Genomic DNA, 17896 nt, shown 5'->3' with positions numbered 1-17896 from the left:
ATCATAACTGTAGCCAATACTTTGTGGTTAAAATACTTAATTAAATCCGTGTATTGTACGGAATAATAATAACAACTGTAAAACATAAGAGAAGGGCCTGATATTAAATACAATACTCAATATACTAAGTAGAACCGTCTGGGAAATAAGTGGAGAAGTCACGGAGATAAAGCAAACAGAACTTTAAACGGGCCGCTCTGAAGCTCCACTGTCAGAAATAATTCTCTCATTGAGACTTAATGTTTACAAACATAAGTACAACTTTATAGGAAAAATGACGTAACATATTATGGCCATTCATCCAATCAGCAGATACAGGTCCGGGTTCGTTTTACGATCTGTCCTCCCGTGAAGAGGTGATGGATCCAAAGCAGATGTCCCTCTTTGATGTGCACTAGGAAGATGCGATCCCACGGTCGTCATTTACCTAGTGTCAATCGCTCTTTAACAAAAACAATTCCTCCCTATCTGGAGAAACGATTACGTCATAAACAAATTCACTGCAGACATCTATAGGCTATTTCGGCACTGTGTAATCTTTCATTACTGACAGGAGTTTCTAACAAATCGACCTTGTTGACCCTTTACTTGTCCTGCTAAATCTAATCTGCTCAGCATGTATACAAAACCACTTCTAATGCTAGTATTAATATGAAACATTATTTAATCATTACAAAACACTTTCTTCAACATCCTATACAGAGTCTTCAAAAGCTATCAGACTTTAGCAGCTGGTGTATGAACACACATACGATTATACAGCTTTTTTTGCAGCTTCGCAAGACCTAATTTTAAACGTTGTTGGTGAATTAGATAATTAGTGAGGACCCTCTATTTGCATTTGTTCCCCTTGTGGAAGGAAAGTTAGAATTCTTTCCCTCATAGCTATTCTACTCTCTTGTATACTTAAGACAGATAAGGTCAAGCCAGAAGGACAGGCCAGAAGGTAGCTTGATTTCTGTTTGTTATTTACGATGAGAATCTTGGAGACAATTTCAAACAGTATGATTGAAGTGCCTGCTCCCTAATCCATGTGTTGACCTATGAACTCTGATATATATTCTGCTTCGCTAACTCTCTATGATTAATATAGTAATGACATTGTGATTGTAACCAGATCTTTGTTTTTTATGTATAAAAGCCTCTTACTTTTAAATGAAGACAGAGCGACTTTGGGATCTTCTTGATTCACTGTTCCTCTCCACGTTGCGTGTATTAAAGGCATTGAAACTAACGTTCCAACCTGATTGAAGATGTTTTTTCTTGCACACCCTCTATAATTGCTAAAATAAAGTTTTACTGACATCTGTAACATGAACGCTACTGAATGGCACATACATTGAAAACTACAGAGAATTGAGACAAATCCAATTTACACTTCATAAATAATCTTAAAACGTTTCCAACCAAGGCATAACCCACTTGAAATACGTTCATTCACATTTTTGGTAACAAAAAGAGAGATTGTTACATATGTTCCCTATGATGCATCTACAGAGCGAGACACAAGACACACAGAGCCAGCCAGCTCAGCGATGACATCACGAACCTCTCTCTGAGCTGATTGCTATGACATCACAGAGCACGTGCATTCCGTTGCTTGCCGTCTGTCAACCACTCAGTCACTGCCAGCCAGACTGCCTGCCTGGCTGGATGGGGGGGCTGTTTGCTGCTGCTGCGTACCTTAGCAAGCTTATCTGCTTGACCGGCCTTCCTCTTCCTCCGCCCACATGCCCACCTATGCCCGATCTGCTGTTCACCTGGATCACAGCTCCGCCCCAACAAGGCAGAGCCTCCCAAGAATGGTACAAACTCATCCACGTTCCCCTCCATGGAAAGCTTTAGCAAAAGGCAAAAGCGTTATAAGTAATGAAGAGGAACCCGAGTCCCAGACGCTTCCGACAAGCCGTACATATTTGTGTGTATTAAAGATCACATTTTATTACATTTTGTTTTTCTGTACTTTATTACATCTTATTGTGATTTATAATTGCATTGTTTATTTTCCATATATATGTATGTATGTATGTTTGCATGTCCAATTGCTTTCACAATATTAATGCACTGAATTGAGAGAGAGAGAGAGAGAGAGAGAGAGAGAGAGAGAGAGAGAGAGAGAGAGAGAGAGAGAGAGAGAGAGAGAAGTGCTAGGGCACATCTGTAACATAAACTATGGAACATTCGTCACATGCTTAGGGAACATTCATATCATACAGGGAACATTTGTAAAACGAATTAGGGAACCTTTATGACATACTAAAAGGACATACTGGTAAGATGTTGGGCACATTTGAAACAACAAAAATGGCATTTGGTTATTTATAAGGGACTTTTATACCAGTCTGTGCAAATATCTATGCATATTCCAATATTTGCTGCATGACTTACAGATTGAGTGAGGGGGTCAATATGTTTGATTCAGAACTAACCACTGCTTCCTCCATTTTGTATTTGAGTAGAAGTAAAGAAACACTGCAATAATAATCAGCCCCGAGGCAACTGCGTTTCTAAACCCTATTTAACATCACAATCAAACTCATTCTGCGTCTACACACAGCACAGATACATTGTAAAAACCAAACAAAAAACACGAAATCACATATAGAAAACCAGAAACGAACATACAAGTATACGAATATGCTAAGATCAGCCTTTTATTTGTATTTATTTGTATTGATGCATTAAGGGATTTACACCGATTTGCTATTTCAGACACTTTCACTGTATTGACTAAAATACAGGATGAGTTCACATGCATTCGTCACCATGCACACAGTTCACATTTTCATTCATTTTGTGGTGTATCTTTACTTTTATTCTTATTTAAAAAACAATTGGCTAGCCTATTGATTATGGATGCGACTGTTTTGTTGGTTTTTGCGGCACAATTGTGGGCAGATCAATAAACTGTTGGACCATCTCAGGTGATGTTAATGCTTTGATGGGATATTGTGCTTATTGATGAAGTCTGTGATGAAGGTCTAAAATCACTGTTGCATTGTCCCTGTTGCCAGACACACAGCAATGCTCGAAAGGTCCCCCACTTCATAATTACATTATTATAAAGCACCGAAGTCATGGTGGTGTCAAAATGCTAAAGGTTGGAAGGAAACCTTATAAAAGGGAAAACAAAGAGAATTTGAGTTCTCTTAACTTCTTCATCCTGCAACGAGACACAAGAGAGAGCTGGAGGGAGACAGAGAGAGACACATTGCTTTCTGCATGACCAGACTGGCCTATAAGCTGTACTGTGAGGAGAAAGAAGAAAATGGGTATTATCTGTATCTTACTTTAATCCAGCAGAAGCTTAATATTACTTATTTTCAGTAATATAATTGAATGATATTAGTTTCGTATTTTTGTCAAAATAAATGATTATTGCACATCTGTGACTTGACCGCATCTTCCCTCTAAAAAGAATCTTAAAAGAGAAACCAATTGACTATGAGTTTTCAGTTCAACTATTTATTTATATTGACTGAAAAACCAAGCATTCAAAATTCTCTTACAATTGTTTATTAACAATTATTATTGCTTTGTTATTTGGCTTCACGGCTGTGCTGTCACCACAATTCTTATTATTGTCTGTGTCTATTTGTGTTTTTAGTTATTATCTTTGATAGCTAATCCGACTCTGTTCCGTCCGCGCTCTGGGGCTCCGGTGTGCTTCAGTTTCGGCTACAAATTGCACACTTTCAAAATAATAGTTCTGTTTATTGTAGCGTAAGGTACACTTATAAATTTCAATTCAAGAAGTGAATTTATAGTATCACCTTATCACGAATCCTGGAATCTTGTAGAACTCAATTTCCGTAATAATTGGACGCAGACTCCAATTCCAAAGATATAAATTGTCAAATTTATTCAAAAACAAAGACTAAATGTAGCACTACACCAATTATACAAAAGGGCAAAACTAATTAACATTCATCTCTAGATCAACAACTCAAAGACAAATCACTTCCGTGACCAAATCAAAGACCATGTGATCGCATATGATATCACACAAATGGTTAAACAAAAAAGGTTATAAACACATTGACTACAATACCGGTTAGTAAGACGAAGGTGAGTCTCTCATTAGTATTGTTAGTCAGACATTAAATAACTACGCAGGTTAGTATTTAATGTCAGGTAACTTCTCGTTATATATATATCAGTCTCATTTACGTAGGTGCCGAGAAAGATCCTATCATTACTTGTTACCACAATTTCCCATAACTGATTATTATTCAATGATTAAGGATAGGCAGGGCCACCTATAATCTGGTGTCTATTAACTTTCGTCAATTTCAGACTAAACAGTTAAACAGGAATGAGAAGATATTTCTCGGCGTTGACAAATTTTATTTCTAAAATTATCAACAAAACAGTTTAATGCAACACAAATTTATATTGAAGAAAACTAAATGATATTACACATTCTAGAGTTATGAATCACAGATTAACATTTCTAATTGATTTCTCAAATGTCATGAATCACAAACTGTTAAACTTATCTGAACTTCGTCGCAGAGAGGCCTCTCTGGCTTCGAGCTCAGATAACAGCACACGGCACGAGGTCCGTGTGATTTGGAAGAAAGGCAGTCCGGTTCGGCTTTGTCCAAGAACTTCCACTCAATCGATGCACCTGGAAGTTGGGCTTTCTCGAATGTAGAGTGTTTTCCAAACCGATTTTCCACTGGTTTAAAGGCTCCAAGGTTGTGCACAAAATCTTCTTTGTAAGCAGGGTTTCCACCATAGTTACTTGAAAACAAAGTCTTTGAGGAAAGCAGGGCCTTGTTCGTTCCAAGGGTCGAGTTTCTTAAGACTCAGTAGCTATTTAAATGACTGACACTTTCGTATACAGTCGACTTAGTCAATTGTCCAGCTGTAAAAACTCCACTGATCAGGTTTGCACAGGCGGTCAGCGCAGTCTGAAAAATTCTTTATTTGATAAAGTCCTTTAAAAGAATTCTTCGTACGGCTCAATCTCCTTCTCCCAGTTTAACTCTTCTGTTGCCGGCAAAGACTTAGTTGGTTTCTGGTTCTGGTTCTGGCAACAGAGCTACAGGTTGAACTGTGGCAGCGATTTTCTGGTTCAGGTGAGAGAGAGAGAGAGAGAGAGAGAGAGAGAGAGACCGTGTGCTGTTCTGTATACGCCTGTCAGATCAATAGGTGATTGGTTCTTGAGTTTTTGAGATTGGATTTCGGTTTCAGCCCCCAGTGTTCTATTGGAGGGGGGCTTGATTTATGAATGATGTCAATCCATGCCATCTTTTGGAAATGCCGGTTGGCCCGGGTTCGTAGCTCTATGTCAGGATTTCGGCTCTCGTCCACTTCAATGAGTTTTTATTACCTACAGGCCCACTTCTCCAGACATCCCACAGCAGGATTCCAAACTATTTGGCCTATTTGTGGTGCCATCCTCCCCAAAACTGTCACTTTGATGTAAACCAGTTCCAAGCTGATGAGTTAAGAAAATCTGATAACTTTGGGGGGAGAGGTCTTCTTTAGATCAGTGCATCAGCTCAGAGCTAAAATGCTCTAATCAAAATACACCCAACATAATGCTACAGTGTTTATTAATTTCTATGCCCCCAATGCTGTGAGAGACAGGCTGTCAGTGTTTTCGGTGCTCAGCAAAGCACTAGCAGACTGTGGGGCTGAGGAGATCCTGGTTTTGGGGGGGTGATTGGAACTGTACTGTGGACTATAGATTAGATAGGAATCATTTGGAGCCCAGTCCACAGTCGGCAAAACAGCTGGAAGGTAATACACAGTTGCACAATCTGGTCGATGTCTGGAGGAATGCCAACCCAAAGGTGAAACAGTACACCTGGGTAAGGCCGGGTTCTAGCATTATGTCGCTAGCCAGGCTGGATAGATTTTATACCTTTAGACATCATGTCAATCTGATCGGTGGCAGCCATATCACCCCCACCTGACCACTGACCACTGTCTCATCACTGTGAGTGCCACCCTGCCTCCTGTCTGGCTGTGCAGTGCCTACTGGCTTTTCAATAATAGCTTGCTGCAGGACTGGATTTTTTGTAATTCTTTTCTTTTCTTTTGGCAGAGATCAGAGCGCCCTAGGTTTGCCTCCCTGAGACAGTGGTGGGACATTGGCAAGGTTCAGACCAGGCTCTTCTGCCAGAAGTACACTGAGCATAGGACTGACAGCTTGAATGAATCTATGAAGGAGTTAGAAGGAGAGATTAAGGTGCTCCACTGAGCCTTGGACTATGGAGATTCAGGGGCATTAGAGGACCTCAAAGCTATGCAGCAGGCATTGTCAGAGCTGCTAAGGACGCGGGCTCGAGCAGCAATGGTGCGCTCGCAGTTCCAGAGCCTGACACAGATGGATGCGCCCATCAAGTTCTTCTTTGGGTTGGAATGCAGGCGGCAGCAGAGCAGGGTGATGCTCTGCCTGAGGACGGCTGAGGGCCGCGTGCTGCAGGATGGGCAAGAGATGCGTAGTCATGCCGCCCAGTTCTATAGGGAGCTGTACTCCGCAGAGCCGGGCAGCCTGGAGCAGCAGCAGCAGTATCTGCAGGGTCTGCCTAAATTCCCACAGGATGGGGTCAAGGGGCTGGAGGCCCTTCTGACTCTGGCAGAGCTGACCTGCGCAATGCAAGAGCTCAATAAGGGCTGGGCACCGGGGCTGGATGGGCTCACTGTGGAGTTTTTCTCAGAGTTTTGGACTGAGCTGGGCCCGGACCTGCTCTCAGTGCTGCAGGAGGGCCTGTGAGCTGGGCTGCTGCCCATTAGCTGTCGTAGAGCTATTCTGACCCTGCTGCCCAAGAAGGGGAATCTGTCCTCCATTGTGAACATGAGGCCAGTGGCGCTGCTGTGTCAGGACTATAAAATCCTGTCTAAGGCTCTGGCTAAGCGGCTCAGAGACATCATGCCGGCCGCAGTGCCTGTTTCAGGTGCTGAGAGCAGTTGGTGTCGGCCCGTGGTTCGTAGAATTTATTCAGCTGCTGTACTGTCGTGTGTTTAGTGTGCTGAAGATCAATGGTGGCCTGAGTGAGCATATCCACATCCATCGAGACATCAGACAGGGCTGCAGTCTGTCAGGGATGCTATACTCCTTTTCTATCGAGCCCCTGCTGCACAGGCTGAGGCAGTGGCTAGCCGGGCTGTCCATCCCTTGTCACCCAGAGCAGGCGGTCAGGGTGTCGGCTTATGCTGCTGAGACACACAGTCTGGCCAGCGAGACGTCCAGGTCATTGTGGGAGTGTCTGGAGGAGTTCAGCAGGGCCTCCTCAGCCAGGGTCAACTGGGGCAAGAGCAGCGCTCATCTGGTTGGGGTGTGGGAGGTTTCTGCATCCCCTGCCCTCCCTGCAGGGCTGCAGTGGTCTCTCTCAGGACCTCGGGTGCTGGGTGTGACTTTGGGGGAGACGCAGGAGAACTGGGCTGGCCTGCTGGAGAGGGTACTTAGCCGGTTGAGGGCATGGCACTGGTTGCTGCCCCAGCTCTCCTTTAGGGGGAGAGCAATTGTTATTAATATCTTGGTGGCCTCCATGCTCTGGCACACTTATGCATGTCTGGACCCCCCACCGGCCCTGGTGTCCCAGATACAGACCCTGCTCCTGGATTTCTGGACGGGCTGCACTGGGTGCGCAAAGCAGTGCTGTACCTGCCGCTCCAGGAGGGGGGACAGGGGTTGGTAGATCTGTTAAGCAGGCTGTGTGCCTTTCGGCTGCAGGCAGCTCAGAGGCTCCGGTACCCTCCAGATCCCCTGTGTCTCCCGCCCTGGACACTTGTTATGACAGACACATGTTTTTACTTAAGACACATCCCAATATACTTCCTTCCCTGCCTGTTTTTTATAGTACTGTTTTAGAGGTGTGGCAGCACTTCTCCCTGGGTAGGGAGCTGGGGGGCAGCAGTCTGTATTGGCTGTTAGAGGAGCCACTGCTGTGGAACCCCGGTTTTAGCTGTCCACTCCTGCTCTCCAGCAGCCTCAGGTCAGTCCTGCTTAAGGTCGACGTGATCCGGCTGAGGGATTTGTTGGATTTTAACAGGGGACAGTGGGTTGGTGCCGACAGCCTGGCTGCCAGGCTGGGTATGAGGTCACTGAGAGTCGTAACCAGATTTCTCTGGGCAGTACAGAACGCCCTTCCCATAGGCGCTGTGGAGCGGCTTTTCCAGGTTCTCACACAGCACTGCTGGCCCAAGGACCCTGACACCGTCTTTCCCCTTGTTTGTCTGTGTCTCTCAGTCCCCCCTAGCTCATCGGCCGCCTTCTGTCGCCTCACAGTCTCTGTAGTGTGTCTGTCTCCACAGCTCAGCGTCAGCAGCTCTATCAGCTCAGTGTGAGGGAGCTGCACCATCAGCAGCTGCAGCCCCTCCCTGACACCCCCTGGAGGGAGCACCTGGCTCTGGGGGAAGATGCCTGCCCGGCCTGGAGGAGCCTGAACAAACCCCCGCTTCTGCATGGCTTCTGCATGGCGTCATCGCAACAAACTCTTTTGCGCATACACTAGACCCCAGAGTGAGCGACACCTGCCCCTACTGCGGGGAGAGAGAGACACTTTTTCACTGTTTCTGCCACTGCCCTAGATTAGAGCTACTGTTCACTGCACTGGAGAGCCTGTTCAAGCAGCTGGGCCTCCTTTTCTCACGCACTGTGTTTATTTTGGGAGTCCAGTACAAGCAGCGCCACAGACATGTTTGTCAGTTAGCAAACTTTCTTGTGGGGCAGGCTAAGCTGGCTATCCTGAGCAGTAGGAGAAGTCAGACTTAGCGGGTGCAGCAACAGTGTGCACTCTCCCTCTTCAGGTCTCTCGTAAGCTCCAAAGTGCGACTGGATTACAATTTCTACAGCCTGACGGGAGACCTGGACACTTTTCTGCAGATGTGGGGGGTCAGGGCGGCCCTCTGTGCCATTGACTTTGGACATTTAAACCAACTGGTTTAATTCACTTGAATATTTTATAGGTAGCACGTGTGTAGTGGTTTTAATTGAGCGTTTTTAGAATAGGTTGTGTTTTTATGTCGGGAGTTTTTTTCATGTCTTTTATGTGTTTCTAGTTTGTTTTAATTGTTTTTTGTAGTAAAATAAAGGTGTTAAAAATCAAAAAATCTCTCTCTCTCTAACTTACACACACACATACACACAGCCAGCAAGACACACAGAGCCAGCCAGCTCAGCGATGACAACACGAACCTCTCTCTGAGCTGACTGCTATGACATCACAGAGCACGTGCATTCCGTTGCTTGCCGTCTGTCATCCACTCAGTCACTGCCAGCCAGACTGCCTGGCTGGCTGGATAGGGGGGCTGTTTGCTGCTGCTGCATACCTTAGCAAGCTTATTTGCTTGACCGGCCTTCCTCCTCCTCCGCCCTCATGCCCAGCTCTGCCCGATCTGCTGTTTACCTGGATCACAGCTCTGCCCCAACAAGGCAGAGCCTCCCAAGAATGGTACAAACTCATCCATGTTCCCCTCCAATACAAATGCTCTGAATTGAGAGATAGAAGTGCTAGGGCACATCTGTAACATAAACTAGGGAACATTCATAACATACAGGGAACATTTGTAAAACTAATTAGGGAACCTTTGTGACATACTAAAAGGACATACTGGTAGGTGTTGGGCACTGTGGAAGGAAAGTTAGAAGTCTTTCCCTCATATCAATTCTACTCTCTTGTATACTTAAGAAAGATAAGGTCAAGGCAGGAGGACATGCCAGAAGGTAGCTTGTTTTCTGTTCGTTATTTAAGATGAGAACCTTGGAGACAATGTCAAACAGTACGATTGAAGTGCCTGCCCCCTAATCCATGTGTTGACCTATGAACTCTGATATATATTCTGCTTAGCTAACTCTCTAATGATAAAATAGTAATGACTCTGTGATTGTAACCAGATCTTTGTTTTTTGTGTATAAAAGCCTCTGACTTTTAAATGAAGGCAGAGCGACTTTGGGATCTTCTTGATTCACTGTTCCTCTCCACGCTGCGTGTATTAAAGGCATTGCAACGAACGTTCCAACCTGATTGAAGATGGTTTTTCTTCCACATTACATGGCGACGAGAATGGGATTGCTAACCCTGACAGAGAGGACTGGAATGGCCAGACCAGTGACCAGCAAAACCGCGCCAGCAAAATAGAAAAAGGTAAAGGAACCTTTTTGAATAATTCCCTACTGCGGTGCTTTGCTTTCACTTGTCTGCTCGCCTGGCCCTCTGACGATCAGGTAACGCATTCTATATTTTATTAAACGTTGTTGCTTGCCTTATATCAATTACTTGAGGCAGGAAATGTTTCTTGCTTGTTAAGAAACAAAGTTTCTTAGTGTTACCATAGACTTGACTGTGTCTTCTTGTTTATGAAGTAATAGGATTGTGTCTTCCTATTTAACCTGGGTTGCCATGAACTTGACTGTGTTTTCTTGTTTGTGAAGAAACAGGACTGTGTCTTCCTGTTTGGGTTCCCGTATACAAAAGTGTGTCTGTAAAACTGCAGGGTAAGTTTGACCTACAATTAGAAAAAAAAAAAAAAAAAAGACCGCTAATTAATTGTTCAATATCTGATATGCCGGTGATAATATAAAATCACGTGTTTTGTAGAACCATAAATGGTAAATGAAGAAACGTCATTAAGTTATATACAAGTTATATAAATGCAAATTCTACACCATAGTAGTATTATTCAGTGTGTATCCACTTACATCACATTGAAACATCACATATCATTTCACACTTCGGTCACACATCCAAACAGCACAATTCTTTCAATCCAGTAGTCACTCTAATAAACTATGGAAAGGATAGTTCATGAAATGCCCATAGTCCCACCAGACTCTGTATCCTTGTGTTTAGATTTAAAAGAGGTTGGAGTTGTATGACTATTCATGTTTCTTCCCAATCTATTTCCATATTGTTTCTTCAGGCCTTATCCTGAAAGATAAAATTGTTATTTTTCTGCACCTGAAATCAATCAGAAATGCATTGTTAATAATCTGTCCGTCTATTCCTGGACATCGCCACCCTCCTGTTATCAATTGGAATCAGCAGAGTTAGTTGGTTTATTACTTTTACCAGAGTATGGTAAGCATCGTATGTTTCCACCATCCCCCTCCCTCCTGTCCGTCCACACACACTGGCATCAGTGGCCATGAGGACGGATTATGGGCTGCAGCACTTAGAGCGGAGGCCAATGTGAGAGGGGAGACTATGCACTGATGTGTCATGGCATGTGAGTAGGGAACCTTTGGACTAAATGTGAGGGAATTTCATTGTTGCTGGTTTCTGTGAAGACAGATAATAGTAGTTATTTTTCTATTAATCTGTATCAACATCAGTATTATTAGCATTAGTAATGTAACTATTCTCAATTTCCCAGGACATTACTGTCGGTTGACAATGTTGCTTGGTTTGTAGTAGTACATCTGTATTTAGTTACAAGGCAGCTCTCTTATCTCTCTCAGTGGGGAGCTGACCTCACAGACACTTTCACTGCCCCAATGCCCCCTCTGAAAACATCACTCTGTATCCTAACAGCTGTTCTTTCTCCTTTCCTAATTTCTTAGTAGTGTAGCGTAAGGTACACTTATAAATTTCAATTTAAGAAGTGAATTTATAGTATCACCTTATCACGAATCCTGGAATCTTGTAGAACTCAATTTCTGTAATAATTGGACACAGACACCAATTCCAAAGATATAAATTGTCGAATTTATTCAAAAACAAAGACTAAATGTAGCACTACACCAATTATACAAAAGGGAAAAACTAATTAACATTCATCTCTAGATCAACAACTCAAAGACAAATCACTTCCGTGACCAAATCAAAGACCATGTGATCGCATATGATATCACACAAATGGTTAAACATAAAAGGTTATAAACACATTGACTACAATACCGGTTAGTAAGACGAAGGTGAGTCTCTCATTAGTATTGTTAGTCAGACATTAAATAACTACGCAGGTTAGTATTTAATGTCAGGTAACTTCTCGTTATATATATATCAGTCTCATTTACGTTTAGGTGCCGAGAAAGATCCTATCATTACTTGTTACCACAATTTCCCTTAACTGATTATTATTCAATGATTAAGGATAGGCAGGGCCACCAATAATCTAATGTCTATTAACTTGTGTCAATTTCAGACTAAAAAGTTAAACAGGAATGAGAAGATATTTCACGGCGTTGACAGATTTTATTTCTAAAATGATCAACAAAACAGTTTAATGCAACACACATTTATATTTAAGAAAACGAAATGATATTACACATTCTAGAGTTATGAATCACAGATTAACATTTCTAATTGATTTCTCAAATGTCATGAATCATGAACTCCAAACTGTTAAACTTATCTGAACTTCGTCGCAGAGAGGCCTCTCTGGCTTCGGGCTCAGATAACAGCACACGGCACGAGGTCTGTGTGGTTTGGGACAAAGGCAGTCCGGTTCGGCTTTGTCCAAGAACTTCCACTCAGCCGATGCACCTGGAAGTTGGGGTTTCGCGAATGTAGAGTCTTTTCCAAACAGATTTCCACTGGTTTGAAGGCTCCAAGGTTGTGCACAAAATCTTCTTTGTAAGCAGGGTTTCCACCATAATTACTTGAAGACAAAGTCTTTGAGGAAAGCAGGGCCCTGTTTGTTCCAAGGGTCAAGTTTCTTAAGACTCAAATAGCTATTTAAATGACTGACACTTTCGTATACATTCGACTTAGTCAATTGTCCAGCTGTAAAACTCCACTGATCAGGTGGGCACAGGCGGGCAGCGCAGTCTGTAAAGTTCTTTATTTAATAAAGTCCTTTAAAAGAATTCTTCATACGGCTCAATCTCCTTCTCCCAGTTTAACTCTTCTGTTGCCGGCAAAGACTTGGTTGGTTTCTGGTTCCAGTTCTGGCAACAGAGCTACAGGTTGAGCTGTGGCAGCGAGTTTCTTGTTCAGGTGAGAGAGAGAGAGAGAGCCTGTGCTCTGTTCCTTATAGTCTGTCAGATCAATAGATGATTGGTTCTTGAGTTCTTGAGATTGGATTTCGGTTTCAGCCCCCAGTGTCCTATTGGAGGGGGGCTTGATTTATGACTGATGTCAATCCATGCCATCTTTTGGAAATGCCGGTTGGCCCGGGTTCGTAGCTCTATGTCGGGATTTCGGCTCTCGTCCACTACAAAAAGTTTTTATCACCTACAGGCCCCTTTCTCCAGACATTTCATAGCAGGATTCCAACCTATTTGGCCTCTTCTCGGTGCCATCCTCCCCAAAACTGTCACTTTGATGCAAACCAGTTCCAAGCTGATGAGCTAAGGAAATCTGATAACTTTGGGAGGGGAGAGGTCTTCTTCAGATCAGTGCTTCAGCTCAGAGCCCAAATGCTCTTATCAAAATACACCCAACATAACGCTACACTAGACAATTCAAGTTATATTTATTGACATGTATTATTACTATTTATACACATATGTCGCTCCATTATTTGAGTTAACAAATTAAGATTTTTTCCTAATAAAATATATTTTTAGAAAATATGCATTTTAATTGATTTCAATAATGATTCCCAGATACCTCAGGAAAACAAATTTTCAAACAAATGTGTTCAGTCAATGATTTCCCCAATGAAGAGCCTTCGTGGGCACTAAGACTGTCCGTCTGCACGGCTCATATATGTCTTTATTGTGTCACTTCCTCCTATTGAAGTCCAATCTACACCGGTACATGTTCAGAAGAACTGTTCCCAAAGCCAGATTGAACTGATCAATAGTTCATTTCTTACCTACACCTTGTATTTAGGGATCTTATATCTGGGGATTTCAAAAACTCTTCATTGTGGAACTCATAACTTCCAAATAACCACACCTTTAATTTCCTGGAGTATCTGGTTATCTATGTATTTATATCTTCACCAAATTTCACTGTTTCCTCAGATTTCCATTACAAAAAATAGCTCTAATTCAATTTTCAACATTTATTTCTTTATTTCTGGTTGGTAAAACTCATTCTAATAGTATTTTTAAGTTTTATTTTCTCCTTCAAAATTATGCAATACTAATTGTAGCTCACTTATTCAATGCTCATAATTTATATTTCTATAGTATCCTTAAAATTCTTACCCTTTGACTAATTCACTCATCTTAAATCCAAGGTCTAATTTTAACTTTTATTTCAGGTATTTTTTGCTATGCACCAATAACCAAATATTTTCTAAAATGAGACTATAATATGTCACTATACTGTTTACATTCTCCTGCTATGGGTTTTACATCAGGCTGTCACTCAGGGCTGCACCAGAGTGCTGCTCCTGTGGATTCCAGCCTTTAGTTTTCCTTTAATTTGACTTTACAGAATTTGTCCATAATATGATTTTTAACAAACAAATTATTGTTCTTCTGAGGCTTAGAGAACAACATTACTATTTATTTACTTTATTAGTATTATTAATCTATGTATTTAGTGTATGTTTTGTATTACTTAAACATAATTCTTATAATAAATGCATTATTCATTTCTAATTTCTGATGCTTTATGCACTCTGTATACAGTTAAATGTCTAAATCCTCATTAATCTGTTGTTAAAACATCATTGACTGCGTAATTGAAAATATAATTCTGAAATTATTGGTTACTTCCCTTCTCAGTCTTATTCTGCACTATGCACAATATTAAAAATACAAAGCATACAAAACAGACATTTACCTTACATAACCTTCAGACTATATATATACATAAACACACAAAGCACATACAGATTGACATCCAAAGATAATTCAGATATTAGATTAGTGGCGTGTTTTGTTGACCCTGCAGTGTCTCAAACAGCCCTTAGCATTTATTAATTTATTATATTGTTATTATTAAAAATCAGATGTAAAATAATCTTTGAAATACACTGCTTTGGTGTTTTCTTGATCTATTATGATCAATTTCTTCTCTAAATTCTTATTATTCAGACAAAGAATTATAGAAACTTTGTCGTTTTTTAATCTTGCCTTTACCATTTTAAGTTTAACAATTAAAACTTGTAGGAATTCACATACAGACACTTATTTAACGCCATTATGCCAATCCTATCTTTGCCAACGATGGGGCTATATTGCTGGACTTTATGTACCTCTGGTTCCGTCTGGTTATTGACTGCCACTGACTCTGGCCCTGGTGTACAAGGGTTTCCTTGCTTAACCTGGGGCTCAGCAGGCCTCGTCGTACCTTTCGGTTCCCTTGTCATCTCTCCCCGCAGATCTATCTTACCTGGAGTTCACCCTACTGTGATCCTCCGCTGTACAGTCAACCTTTCTATTTGTTTTACCTATACCTCTCCACAGGTTCTCTTTAAACTACAATCTGAGAGCCTCACAAAATCCTGAGATCAAATCTAAATATATTTTTAAAGCTACTTTAAAGCTACATATTTTGGTCCCGGGAGTGGAGGCAAGTTCAGATCCTCGTTCGTGACGCCAAGTTGTAGAACCGTGTCTGAAATAAGTGGAGAAGTCGTGGAGATAAAGCAAACAGAACTTTAATCGAGCCGCTCGGAAGCCCCACGTCAGGAATAACTCCTTCAGTGAGACTTAATGTTTACAAACATGAGTATAACTTTATAGGAAAAATGACATAACATCTTATGGACGTTCATCCAATCAGAAGATACAGGTCTGGGTCCGTTTTACGATCTGTCCTCCCGTGAAGAGGTGATGGATCCAAAGCAGATGTCCGTCTTTGATGTGCACTAGAAAGATGCGATCCCACGGTCGTCATTTACCTAGTGTCAATCGCCCATTAACAGAAACAATTCCTGCCTATTTGGAGAAACGGTTAAGTCATAAACAAATTAACAGCAGACATCTGTAGGCTATTTCGGCACTGTGTAATCTTTCATTACTGACAGTAGTTTCTAACAAATCGACCTTGTTGACCCTTTACTTGTCCTGCTAAATCTAATCTGCTAAGTCTGTATACAAAACTCCGTCTAATGCTAGTATTAATATAAAACATTATATAATTATCACAAAACACATTCTTCAACGTCCTATACAGAGTCTTCAAAAGCTATCAGACTTTAGCAGCTGGTGTATGAACACACAGACGATTACACAGCTTTTCTTTCAACTTTGCAAGACCTAATTTTAAAAGTTGTTGGTAAATTAGATAATTAGTTAGGACCCTCTATTTGCATTTGATCCCCTCTATAATTGCTAAAATAAAGTTTTACTTACATTTTATTGACCCTACCACTGCATAGGACACATCTGTAACATGAATGCTACTTAATGGCACATACATTGAAAACTACGGAGAATTGAGACAAATCCAATTTATACTTCATAAATAATCTTAAAACGTTTCCAACCAAGGCAAACCCCACTTGAAATACATTCATAAACATTTTTGGTAAACAAGAAGAGAGATTGTTACATATGTTCCCTATGATGCATCTACAGAGCGAGAGAGAGAGACAGAAAAAACTGTTTGTCATGCCAATAAAGCACCCTTGAATTGAATTGAGAGACAGAGAGAGACAGACAGACAGACAGACAGACAGACAGACAGACACTAGCACAGCCACCCACCCACTCACACACACACACACACACACACACACACACACATACACACAGTCAGCAAGACACACAGAGCCAGCCATCTCAGCGATGACATCACGAACCTCTCTCTGAGCTGACTGCTATGACATCACAGAGCACGTGCATTCCGTTGCTTGCAGTCTGTCAACCACTCAGTCACTGCCAGCCAGACTGCCTGGCTGGCTGGATGGGGGGGCTGTTTGCTGCTGCTGCGTACCTTAGCAACCTTATTTGCTTGACCGACCTTCCTCCTCCTCCGCCCACATGCCCACCTATGCCCGATCTGCTGTTCTCCTGGATCACAGCTCCCAACAAGGCAGAGCCTCCCAAGAATGGTACAAACTCATCCACGTTCCCCTCCATGGAAAGCTTTAGCAACAGGCAAATACATACATATTTGTGTGTACTAAAGATCACATTTTATTCCATTTTGTTTTTCTGTACTTTATTACATCTTATTGTGATTTATAATTATATTGCTTATTTTCCATACATATGTATGTATGTATGTATGTATGTTTGCATGTCCAATTTTTTTGTAAATACAAATGCACTGAATTGAGAGAGAGAGAGAGAGAGAGAGAGATAGAGAGAGAGAGAAGTGCTAGGGCTCATCTGTAATATAAACTAGGGAACATTCGTCACTTGCTTACGGAACATTCATAACATACAGGGAACATTTGTAAAACGAATTAGGGAACATTTGTGACATACTAAAAGGACATACTGGTAAGATGCTGGGCAAATTTGAAACAACAAAAATGGCATTTGGTTATTTATTAGGGACATTTATACCAGTCTGAGCAAATATCTATGCATATTCCAATGTTTGCTGCAGGACTTACAGATTGAGTGAGGGGGTCAATATGTTTGATTCAGAAGTAACCACTGCTTTCTCAATTTTGTTTTAAACATAATTTAAAAGAAAAGTGTGCTATATATTGGTCTGGAAAAAAGGAGCAGTGGTCCCTAAGACAATTCTTTTAGTTTTTTTAACACAATTCCTAAAACCCATTTTCTGTAAAATATGTTATCAACTTGCATTAATAGATCATCCAAACTACAATCATACTGTAAAAGAATTTGGAATTGCTTGGTTTTTCAGTCAATCTAAATAAATAGTTGAACTGAAAACTTATAGTTCAATTGGTTTCTATTTTAAGATTCTTTTTAGATGGAAGATGCGGTCAAGTCACAGATGTGCAATAATCATTTATTTTGACAAAAATAGGAAACTAGTATCATTCAATTATATTACTGAAAATAAGTAATATTAAGCTTCTGCTGGATTACAGTAAGAAACAGATAATAGCCATTTTCTTCTTTCTCCTCACAGTACAGCTTATAGGCCAGTCTGGTCAGGCAGGTAGCAGT

At 41.4% G+C, this 17896-nt stretch overlaps 1 non-coding gene across 1 annotated transcript; it reads right to left on the bottom strand.

Moving 5' to 3' along the window:
• Window positions 1–1774: 1774 nt before the first annotated feature.
• On the bottom strand, window positions 1775–1889 carry LOC136752125 (U5 spliceosomal RNA). The gene has a single exon (XR_010817288.1). It is a non-coding gene; the product is annotated as a U5 spliceosomal RNA (small nuclear RNA).
• Between the last annotated feature and the right edge of the window lie 16007 nt (window positions 1890–17896).

This window comes from Amia ocellicauda, chromosome 6 (assembly GCF_036373705.1).
Source record: "Amia ocellicauda isolate fAmiCal2 chromosome 6, fAmiCal2.hap1, whole genome shotgun sequence".
NCBI lineage: Eukaryota > Metazoa > Chordata > Actinopteri > Amiiformes > Amiidae > Amia > Amia ocellicauda.
The sequence above is the reverse complement of the archived record's forward strand: the minus strand, read 5'-3'. Positions and strand labels throughout refer to the sequence as shown.